The sequence below is a fragment of the Malania oleifera genome, chromosome 4, assembly GCF_029873635.1.
Source record: "Malania oleifera isolate guangnan ecotype guangnan chromosome 4, ASM2987363v1, whole genome shotgun sequence".
In the NCBI taxonomy this organism is placed as follows: domain Eukaryota; kingdom Viridiplantae; phylum Streptophyta; class Magnoliopsida; order Santalales; family Ximeniaceae; genus Malania; species Malania oleifera.
This window is the reverse complement of record NC_080420.1, coordinates 14,956,854-14,969,710: the sequence shown is the minus strand read 5'-3', so window position 1 is coordinate 14,969,710 and position 12,857 is coordinate 14,956,854. Positions and strand designations below refer to the sequence as shown.

The following is a 12,857-nucleotide window of genomic DNA, read 5'->3' as shown; positions in this document are numbered from 1 at the left end:
AAAATATTGCTTAAAAATAATAACAATGATAAAAATAATAATAATAATGATTTGAAAAAAATTAATTAATTAATTAATTAAAAGTTAATTAAATGGGAATAGTGGCAAGCACTCCCACATGACCTCCATCCCTATCCTATACCTAATCCATGCCTAACCCATGTCACGGCTATTCTTTAATTTTAAAAAAAATTATAATTTCACCCCTCTACTCACACTTTTACAAATTCAATTTTCTTCCCCAAAATTTTCCTATAAATAGGAAGCTCTCAACATTCATTTTTCACAAAAAATTCCCAAAGGAAGATAAGGTTTAGTGAGTGAAAGAATTAGTGGTGGAGGGAGAATTTTTACTATATTTAAAATTCTCACTTACACACTCTTTCCGATCTCATTTTTTTAAAAGATATTCATTGTGATTGTAGCACAAGGTTAAGTAAGGAGTAAGTAAATTTGATTATGTTAGATTTTTATTTAAAATTCATACCTGAATTTATTTGTAAGTAACAGTAAATGGTTAGGATTAACATTCATCACTAAAAGGTCAATTGCATTAAAAGCTTCTAGTAACAGCTCAAGTGAAAAAGAAAGTGAATCAAGCGACTTAGATTAAGATGAATTAGCATTCATCACTAAAAGATTAGGCAAATTCTATAGGAGAAATAAACGGTTTCCTAGAAAGTTTAATAAAAAGAAACCTAAAAAAGGAGAGACAAATAGAAAAGAAAATAAAAGTAAAAATGAACCTCCTATATGCTATCATTGTAAGAAACCAGGGCATATCAGGTCGGACTGCCTGTTACTCAAGAAAAACAAGAAAAAAAAGAAGGAAGTTATGAAGGCCACTTGGGATGATTCAAGCTCCAGCAAGACAGAAAACGAGTCAAGTGGATAAGAGATGACAAATATAAGTTTCATGGCTAATGACGAAGAGGTAAACTCCTACTATTCCTCTACAAAATCTTACAATGAGTCTTGTGATAACATGCCTTATTATAAAGAATTAGAGGCCGAGTTGTTTTCTTTACATAAGAGATTCATAAAAATTTCCAAGAGAAATATAACTTTGAAAGATCAAAATAAAGAATTAATGAAGCAACTTGAAACATCTAAAACTAGTGAAAAGGAGAAAGATTCTTGTATTGAAAAATTAGAAGATAAAATAAAAGAAATTACTCAAGAGATAGGAAAAATTAAAGAAGATGATTTAAATAAAAAGGAGTTAGAGATAATCGAACTTAAAAAATCAGTAGAAGATAAAGAGAAAATTATATATAACTTTACCAAAGGAAAAGAAAATTTTGAAAACATGATTGGACAACAAAGACTAAATGGAAACAAAGAAGTGAGAGGTTATAATGGAAAAACAAACAAAAGGAATAAAAAATTATACATGAGATATTTTGTCAAAGAAGCCAAGCACTATGTTAACACTTCTTCAAACAACAAACATGAACACACTACTTGCTACATGTGTAAAACTAAGGGTCATGTAATGTTCAATTGCCCTTTAAAAAGAAAATATGTCAAAGTACAAGGTGAATGGAAAGTAAATAATGGAACTAAAAACGATTTAAAGAAAGTTAAGAGAATTTGGGTTCCAAAGACTAATACAATGAATCCCTCATTGTAGGTATGTTTTAGGACTACACCGTCAACGGATAAATGGTACTTGGACAGCGGGTGTTCAAGGCACATGACAAGTGATAGAACCAAGTTCACCACATTAAAACAAAAGGATGGGGGATACGTCACCTTCGGCGACAATGTCAAAGGTAAAATTATTGGCATTGGGAAAATAGGTAAAGAACCTTCTCTTACCATTGATAATGTGCTATTGGTAGAAGGATTAAAACACAATCTTTTAAGCATAAGCCAATTAAGTGACAAAGGGTTCGAAATAACTTTTAAGAAATAAAAATGTGTTATTCAAAACCCCAAGAACAATAAAACCTTATTTGTAGCTCATATGATAAATAATGTATATTGCATAATGTAGACACCCCATTTTTACCCAGGCCCAATATATGTATTACTATTATTATTATTATTGTTATTTTATTATTATTATTATTATTATTATTATTATTTTATTTATTCTTATTATTATTATTATTATTAATTTTCACTAATCTTATTATTATTATTATTATTATTATTATTATTATTATTTTTCATTAGTATTATTATTATTACTTTTATTTTTATTTCTATTTATATTGTTTATTATTATTATTATTATTATTATTATTATTATTTATTATTTTCATTATTATTGACATTATTATTAGTATTTTTACCTTTATTATTACTATTATTATTATTATTTTATTATTCTTTGTTATTACTATTATTATTATTTTATTATTATTATTATTTTTACCTTATTATTATTATTATTATTATTATTATTATTATTATTATTATTATTATTATTATTATTATTATTTCCTTATTACCATAATAGTAGTATATATTATTTCCAAAAAAAGAAAAATACCATAAAATACAAAAAACCAAAAAAGGAAAAGAGAAGTAAAGTTTCTAAATTTTTTTTATAAAGGGTCTCTTTTGGCTTCTCAAAGGGGGGGGGGGGGGTGTGCACAGCCAGGCCAGAAAACAAAAAAAGAAAAAACTTCTTCGGCTTCTTCTTCATCTTCTACCTCTTCTTCTCCTTCGGCTTCTTCTTCCCTTGCCTCCAAGCTCTCCCGATTTTTTTTTTCTTTTTCTTTTTTTTTTTCTTCATCTTTCCCTGCCTCCATCTTCTCCGGCCGCTAGCCACCGCTGCAACCTCACGACCACGAACAGCCCCTCCAGCCCACGCCGCGAACATCCACAGCCACCGGTGGCCTCCCCTTGCCGCCTCCGCCAGTAGCCACCGCAAGCCACCACCGGCAGCAACTCCGTCAACCTCGGCCGAGACCAGTCTCGGTCCTTTGTCGTCACTCCCCGTAGACCAGCATAGCCCCACTCTGGCCGCTCCATCAACTCTTGCTACTCATGCATCGCCGTCATCACCTCTCACACTGCTCATCTTCGTCTCCATTGCCGCGCCCAGCTCCGGTCTTTAACTCCGGCCACGACCCAGTTCCTGCAAACCCAGACACGTACCAGCTCCTGCAAATCCAGCTTTAACCACCTCACGGCCAGCCTCCAACCCCTGCTGTGAGTTCCCTCCACATATTGACACACACACACACTAACCCACACAGTGCACACACACAACATACACAATACACACGTGCACGTGTATTTTATTTTTTTTTTTTTTTTTATTTACTTATTTATTTCTCTGTTTCTTTATTTATTTATTTTATTTTGATTTGTTTTAATATTTAAAAGTGAAGACTTCATGGGTATGTATATTAATGTATTATTTGTTGTAGTTGGCATCTAGGCTTTTTATTATATATACGTAAAATTTTAATAGTGTTTATGGTTTCATTTTATTGTGGTGATATTTGTTTAGATTTTTTGTGATAATTATTTTAAATACTAATCGGTTCATGCTCATTATTGTAGGATTTTGTTTTACTGGGGAGGTAAGAGTTCTATTGTTTGATATTTAAATATAATAAGTTTTGATTGTCAAATATTATCGAATGTGTCATACTTATGTTATACATTTAATATTTAAATTTTTTTAGGTCATATTTAAGCATGTGATTAACATTTAGGGTCATGGTAACGTTTATCTAAATAGGTCGTGTTCATTGTTGTGTGTATTTAGGGTTTTTGGTTGTTATTACATTCATTTTATGTTTAATAATTGCATATTCAAGATTGTGTATTAACTTTGGTCGCCACATTGAATGGGCACGCATTTATTTTAGAAATAACTTGTTTCCATAAATTCAATTATTTTCTTGCCATTTTCATTAGCTTACATATTTTAATTCTAAATTTGATTTGTTTCCTTAGTTAATTGTTCATACATGCGTGTGTTTGTTTTAAGGAAAGTGTTATAAAATATGTGCATTATATGTAACACTACTATTTATAATATGGTCATTATATTATCATTACTATTGATATTATTTATTATTATTACCACTATTGTATTTATCATTATTACTATTAATATATTTAGTATTACTCCTATTATCATCATTCATTCATTCATTCATTCATTATTATTATTATTATTATTATTATTATTATTATTTTTTTTTATTGTCCTTACCATTTATTAGCATTATTATTATTATCACATACTTTTTTTTTTACTATTTTCTATGTTTATATTTTATTACAGTATTTAGTATTCATAGTATTTTTGTTAAGTATTTTCATGTGTTTATCCCTATGATTTTATTGCGGGGGTATGAGCCTTCGGGCATCACGTACCCTAAGCTCTGAGGGAATATATATATGTATATATTATCTTTATTTATTTATTATTCTATTCTATTTATTTATTTATTTATTTTTTACATATGTTTATAAGTTCATAAAAAGGAGTAATTTAAAGAATTATTAGATTAACTTAGGGATAATTTTAAATTAATTAGGTACCGTTCATAAGAACGGGCGCGTAGGGGGTGCTCGTACCTTCCCCTCGCGTAATCGAACTCCCGGCCCCAACTCTGGTAATGTAGACCTATTCTATCCCTAACGGGGTAGTAATCATGTGTTCTAACCACACTAAAGGTTAGTGGCAACTCCGACTTTTTCCATGATTTTTCCATAAAAATATAAAATTGATTTTAATTTCGCCGCTCGGGGCACACGCGCTCCCGGGACGTCGCGACACATAAACCTTGAGAACTTAATAAATCAAAATGTAACTTGTTTAGCGGCAATGAATGAAATGAGTTGGCTTTGGCATAGGAAACTAGGACATGCTAGTATGGATCTTTTATCCAAATTATATAAGAAAAATCTTGTAAAAGGATTACCAAATACTAAATTCATAAAAGACAAGATGTGTGATGCATGCCAAAAGGGAAAGCAAGTCAGAACAAGCTTCAAAAAGAAAAAAAAAATATATCTACTAAAAGACCCTAGAACTCCTGCACCTAAACTTATTTGGTCAAACTAGAACCTTAAGCCTAGGAGGTAAACAATACGCTTTTGTAATAGTAGATGACTATTCAAGATTCACTTGGGTATTATTTTTAGCTAACAAAGATGAAGCCTGTGACATGCTAATCACATTATGCAAGAAATTACAAAATGAAAAGGGTTATAATGCAACAAATTTTAGAAATGATCAAGGTAGAGAGTTTAAAAACAAAGATGTTGAAAAATTCTGTAATGAACATGGAATAAATCATAATTTTTCAACGCCTAGGACTCTACAACAAAATGGAGTTGTAGAAAGTAAAAATAGAACCCTACAATAAATGACAAGAACCATGATAAACGAAAATAACCTACCTAAATACTTTTGGGCAGAAACTATGAATATAACTTGTTATATCCTAAATAGGGTATCTATAAGATCAAGTATAGACAAAATACCGTATGAACTATGGAAAGGTAGAAAACCTAATATCTCTACTTTTATGTATTCGGATGCAAATGTTTTTTCCTTAACACTAAAGATGATTTAGGAAAGTTTGATGTAAAATTTAATGAAGGTATCTTCTTAGGCTATTCTACAAATAGTAAAACTTATAGGGTTTATAATAAGTGAACTCTTACTATTATAGAATCAATACACGTAACGTTTGATGAATCAAATAATTATGACAATAAAGTTGAGATTGATGAAAAAGAAGATATCTCACAAAAAGAAGAAGATCTTGAAGTAAAAGAAGAAAACAATAACGAAGCTTCAAATGAAAACATCATAGAAAATCTAGAACTACCTAAAGAATGGCGATATGCTAAAAGTCATCCAAAAGAACACATTCTTGGTGAACCATAAAAAGGAATAACTACTAGAGCCTCATTAAAAAATATTTGTAACCGTTATGTTTTTTTTTTTTCTCAAGATGAGCCCAAGAACATTGAAGAAGCCTTAAAAGATGATTCTTGGATCATAACTATATAGGAGGAACTAAATCAATTTGAAAGAAGTCAAGTATGAGAACTTATACCTAAACCCAAAGATAAGTCAATCATAGGAACTATATGAGTGTTTAGAAATAAAAAAGATGAAAATGGGGCAGTTATAAGAAATAAAGTTAGGCTAGTAGCACAAGGTTATAATCAAGAAGAATGTATCGATTACGAAGAAACCTTTGCTCCCATAGCAAGAATGGAAGCTATAAAGATGTTTTTTTCCTATACAACCAATAAAGACTTTAAATTATACCAAATGGATGTAAAAAGTGCATTCCTAAGCAGTTATATAAATGAAGAAGTTTACATTAAACAACTTCCAGGTTTTGAAGATTCTAAAAATCCAAATCATGTATTCAAGTTAACTAAAGCCTTTTATGGATTGAAACAAGCTCCTAGAGCTTGGTACGATAGACTAAGCAAGTTCCTACTCCAAAATAATTTTTCAAGATGAAAGATAGATAGCACTTTATTTATAAAAACCAAAAATAATGATATGCTTATAGTACAAATTTATGTTGACGACATCATATTTGGAGCAATTCATAAAGATTTATGTAATGAATTTGCTGCAACTATGCAAAGAGAGTTTGAAATGAGTATGATGGGAGAATTAAATTACTTCCTAGGGTTACAAGTCAAACAAGTTAAAATTGAACATTCATAAATCAAACTAAATATATCAAAGACATGTTAAAAAAGTTTGATATGAAGGAAAGCAAACCCATAGGAACTCTCATAAGCACCTCAACAAGTCTTCACAAGGATGAAAAAGGAAAACAAGTAGATACCAAACATTACCGAGGAATGATAGGAAGCCTACTTTATTTAACAGCAAGTAGACCGGATATCATGTTTAGTGTTTGTATGTATGCTAGGTTTCAATCAGCTCCTAAGGAATCACATCAAATCGCAATTAAACGAATCCTTAGATATTTACTAGGCACACTTGATTTAGGTCAATTGTTTTTCGATATCTTGTCTTGTGATTTTTATCATGTCCAAGGCCTCCCCAAAGCCATGTGGCCCACACATTATATTTGGTCCCATCCCCACGAGGCTTTGAAGCTGATCACGGGTAGTCCTCAGATTTTTGAAGTAGCCAAACCCAAAAGCAAGGATCTCATGATCGAATTTCGAGTACCTCACCATATGATCACATACAACCTCTCGTGTCAAACATATGGGTGTGACTGGGTAACCGTGGGTGATATTTTTTCTATGTTCTACTTCTGGCATGGACGGGGGATCTATTTTCCGTCTATCATTATTCAGAATATCGAGGATTGCATCAAACGACAAGAGGGATGCTTGCCTTATGGTAGACTTCTTACTCGCATTCTTAAGCATTTTGATCTAGTTGGCGCTAGCATGCCTTTTGTGGTCCCCTCTTGGGATGATGTCTACTCTGAAACAACTCTCCATCACATGCTCTTTGAAAAAGCGAAGAAACGAATGCTTGGGTCACAGCCAGAGCACCGGGACAGGCACCGATCGATGGGATCAAAGCCGCTATGGATGAGGCTGCGGCACCTAAGGCACCATATGTTGATCCCATTATCAAGTGTCTTGATAGTCTCCATTTTGCCATGGCACAATATGATCAACACAATCGTGCCCGCTTTTACTCGATCGATGCAGCCCTGACACTCCAAGAAACTCCAAACAGTGCTTGTTTTTTTGCCTTTGATGTCATATTTGTCTCTCCTGATAACTCCCTAACTGCTCTCCTTGCCAAACTCGATCGTCCACCGGAATAGCTTTAGGGTTGACACCCCCTACTTTTTGATAATGGCAAAGGGGGGGAAAATGACATATGTTGATAATCTAGGTTGATAGGTTGACATCTCTTTTTGTGGTGAAAATATTAATGACCTTGCATCACTTTTGATGTTTTGATGCAAGTTGTGGTACATCTACTATTTTTCCTAACATTGTAATCACTTTGAACTTATGAAGGGACTGATGTTATAATTGGGATGCTTATTTGTACTAAGATACTTGTGGTGAATGGAAAATACTGAGTTGGTTGTGTTGAATGGTAATATTGAACTGCTTGTGTAGCACATTAGATTGATGCATGTTTAAAAACATGGAAAACTGCTTAAGTTATAGACGACACGCTGCCGAAATCTTTCTTTTGAATCCCTTTTTTCCAAACTAACATGATGATCACATAAAGCATACATTAAGGGGGAGGAATATTGTTAAAAGTTTTAACATATATGCACAGTTTAAGGGGGAGCATTTTTTTTAAGAAAATTATCAAAAAGAACACCAATGGATTGCCATTATCAAAAAAGGGGAAAATGTTAGCCCTAGTGGCTAAGGGTACTCTTTTCTACTTGTTTTGATGACAACAACCTATTAGTGGTTCATAAGTATGCTAACACCTTTCTCTAGTCCAGTTCAGATACACAGAACACTTCCAAAGCAAGCATAAAGGGTCAAACATGCATCAGACCAAGAGAAAGAAAATAATAATCAATAAATTAAGCCCAACATATGACACATCTGAAACTCAACCACTCAATCGAACCACTTGTGGATCTTACACTGCGTGCACAAGCTTTGGCCTGTGTGTGTGTTTGTATAGGGAATATTGATTTTGTAACTCCTTTGTGTATGGTACCATTCAAAAGTAACCAGCAAGAGATGGACAAACTGCATATGCATTCAGTTCATGATAGGGTAAAACATAGACACTAAGACCACACATGCATACTGAGTCACCTTAGACTGCACAAGATGTCTAAATGTTTTCAAAACATTTCTTTATCAAAATATGACATCTTGTAAGATAGTAAAATTATTTCTAACAAGTATGAACCTTGACTCAATTGAAGAACACCCTTGGACTCGTTAGAATTCCATTTAAGGTCTCCTTTAATACACTCAAATAGAGTAGCTTGTCGACAAGCACAAGGCACCGTCAACGAATACACAAGAGAGACTCATCGACATACACAGGGGAATCGTCGACAAGAATATTCCGAGTAGACCTCAAATTTCAGGAGCTGTCTCATTGACGAACACATGGTCTTGACGATGAGTAGATATGCTAGTCTCATCAACGTACGCAAGGTACTCATCGATGAAAATAAACTGAGAGCTACCTAATTTCAAAACAGCTACCTTGTCGACGAACACATGGTCTTAATGACGGGTAGATATGCTAGTCTCGTCGACGTACACAGGGTACTTGTCGACGAAAATAAACTGAGAGCTACCAAATTTTAGAAAAGCAGGCTCATCAACGAACATAGAGTCTCGATGACGAAGCCATGCATAGGAATTTTCGACAAGGACACGAAATTTTCGATGTGTGTCGGGTTGCAGGCAGCATTAAATGAACAGTAACGACTATTTTTCAAACTTGTCTTTACTCCATTAACGCCAATGACTATCTAGCAAGCTGCTCAACCCTTTGCTTATAAATGTGAGTCATGTGCATTCATTTTAGAGTAGTTGAGTATTTAGTTGTTAAGCCCATTTATTGAAGCATTAAAAATTTAGGGTTTATCCTTGTTCACTTTCTCTTGCTCTTTACTCTTGGTTCACCTACCATTCACAAGGAGAAGAGTGTGAGGTTTATACTTGTATATTCAGCTCATAGAGGAGCATTCTACATTGTATCTACTTGTTTCCAAATTCATTGTATTGGAGGTTCTTTGTGAGCCACTATAAGGTGACTCTAAGTGAGCACCATTGTTAAAGCTCTTTGTGAGTAGCTGGTTTGTAAAGGCTTCTCCGCAGACGAAGAAGGGTTACATAGTGGATTTAGGGAATCCTTGAATTGGTCTCAAGGCGTGGATGTAGGCTCGGTGCCGAACCACTTTAACATCGCTGTGTTAAGCTTTTTTTATCCCTTCTATCTCGTTTTGCTCACTTATTGCTATTTTCTTTAAATATTTATTGTGATATAAGACCCTTGCTCTTTCCAAGAAAACTTTATGATTGTAGAAAAAGTACTATATCCACGAAAGACGTCTATTCACCCTCCCTCTAAATGCATATCTAGGCTAACAACTTTGATCATGAAAGGAGGACAAGGAGGAGGGAGGATTCGATAATGCAAAGAGATTTGGGCTTTCAGCATGAATAGGGGGACATTTAGGATTTCGGCGTGAAGGGCAAATAAGGTTTATGGGTAAGGGTTTTAGTGACAGTTTCAAAAACTATCACTAGTACCTAAAAAATCGTTGAAAATATTTTCCCCCAATAGTTGAGTCAGAAATCTCCTTTTAGTGATGAAAGTATTAGTGACGATTTTAGTTTGGTCATATAAATGCATTATTAGTGACGATTTTAAAAACCGTCACTAATACTTTGACTATTAGTAACAAATTTTATTTTCGTCACTAATGACTCATTATTAGTGATGATTTTAGCTCCGTCATTAAAAACCCACTTTTTTTGTAATCAACAAAATTGAAGAGATGATCTTCTTAACTTCGACCTATGCCTTGTTTTAAAAACAACAAGGAATTTTCCCCTTCTAAATTTCCTCAAGGTATAGAATCTAGCATGCATAGTCTAAAGAACATGGTAAAATTGCAATGCTAATGTTAAATTTTATTATCAAAAAAGCAATATTGTAAAGATATATGGTTCACAAACTTTTCTACATTGAAACAAAGCAACTATTATGAAGATATAACAGTTTGGTTAGAACATGTCTTAAGTAGGATCTTTTCTAAGAAATTAGCATGTCATAGAAAAAACAAACTGTTGACTTGCAATAATATATAACAAAATTACCATATAAGCTTGAAATGGAAGGATCTCTTGATATACTAAGTAATAGAGGGTAAATACCAACTTTAGAGATGAATTCTGAATTGAACTATGTATTTTATTAATTACTTGTGTATTTAAGAGATTTAAATGTTGTAACTAAATATTACTAGAAAAGCTAATGGCATTTTCAGAGTAACGAGGAATAATGTTAGTTCAAAAATATTTTCCCCCTGCCTTAGTTAATAGTTGAGAAAATTAAAAATATTCCCAACATTCATCATTGAAGGGCGGACGGTGCTTTTTTTTTTTGTTTTTCATAGCTGTCATCATTTTTGGTTTATTTTAGGCTTGAAGAAATGAAAGGGTCAATGCAAAATAAACTAAAATAAAATATAACATGCAAGAAAATAGGAATATATATTTTCATATATATATATATATATACAATGAAATTTGAAATTAAATAATAATGAAATTTGATAATTATATATTTTTTTTTAAAAAATGAAAGAACTAAGGAAGCACATGCACCTTTTTGGCTTATTGAGATATAAATAGTGGAGCTTGAACTACATAATGAAAATAGTTATCCTTTCCAAAATTTAAAATTCAGACTTCTAACATGCATGATGTAGTTTGTTCAAATTATTAAAATATTTTTGTGAAGGCAAAATTTCTGGGCATGTATTTGTATTTTTAAATTTATATAAATATTTACAAAAATAAAAATCACAATAGTGGTGGAAAATGCTCCGTGCCACAAGCCCGTGATGACAAAGACTCACGTCCTCGAACTGTTATACCTACTGGAGGCCTGTCATGTGGCAGACCCGCGATGTATAGCATTACTCTAATATTAGCACTTGCATGATATATTTATGTAATCTTAAAAACAAAAAAAAATATTTTCACCCTTATCATCTTTTGATAGGCATGAGCAGGACAACCATTCGTTCCCTTTGATAGACATTTCTCTCTAGGCTCAATAAGAATCACCCATCATAGTTCAACTCATCTATAAAATGGGAAGATGAGAAGAAGGACGTATAGCCGGGTAGAAAAGGAATACTGCAAGTGCTGTACAACAAGCCCAGATTTCAAAGGTACTAAATCATACATTCATACATATACAATTATACATACATACATATATATATATATATATATATATATAGATAAGTTCATCAATTAACGATTTTAAAATTTATAGTTTGCAGATGGGAATTTGGCTGTACGATGTGCTGAATCTTTCAGGGGAGCCCCTTAAGTTAAACAACTCATCGGACAGTTGGAGTTTGAACAATGTGACCAATACAGTTGATAAAGTGACTGGGTATTCCAGTGATTCCTGGTACTTCACTTCAAGCCATCCAAATGTAACTATCCAAGTCTATGATGCTGGCTCGTGGAAATTGACCATTAAAGTTACCGCAGACACCACCTCGGCCAGTGTAACCGCGACATGGGGCATAACAAAGAACTATTCGCGCTTTAACTTCATTTTTCAAGACACTATAATTTGGTTTTACACTTCAGACAATCCTGTCACCTTGAACGGGAGTCAGCACCAGGGATGGTATCTAGATATTACGGAGGAAGAACTCAACTGGGTGCCCTATGACGTGGCTTCGTAGTATGTATGCATGCATGGGATTTCGAGATGGCCATTAATCCAGTTTACTTAAATTACTACTACTTTCTGTGTGCCCAGCCGGCTTTTATTTTGTAATAAATCTTCAATTTGCACGTCTGGTGTTGGTAATAAAGTTTCTTCTTTGGTGGAGGAACAGGAAGAAGGCCCACTTCCAGGCACTCCGATGTTATATGTAATAAAGGAAAAATAAAATTAAAACTGCGTTTAAATTTCCATTTATCTTGTGTATTACAATATGGCGTTTGCGTACGTTGACATTTATAATAAATGACATTTATATTTTCTAAATCACTTCTAGCGATTATCAAAAATATAATTTGTTCAAGGAAAAATTATTTAAAAAATATAAAAGCATAACAAAAATTGTAGAAATTATTTATTTTTTAAAAAATCCTATTAGTATATGAAACAAAAAAAATTAGGATTGACAGTGTAGACTTCCATTAGAAAAGTG

At 32.9% G+C, this 12,857-nt stretch overlaps 1 long non-coding RNA gene across 1 annotated transcript; it reads left to right on the top strand.

The window, feature by feature from the left end:
* The first annotated feature begins 2,603 nt into the window (after positions 1-2,603).
* On the top strand, positions 2,604-12,600 carry LOC131152761 (uncharacterized). The gene is made up of 3 exons (XR_009136102.1): positions 2,604-3,165; positions 11,681-11,852; positions 11,960-12,600. It is a non-coding gene; the product is annotated as an uncharacterized LOC131152761 (long non-coding RNA).
* Positions 12,601-12,857: the final 257 nt, after the last annotated feature.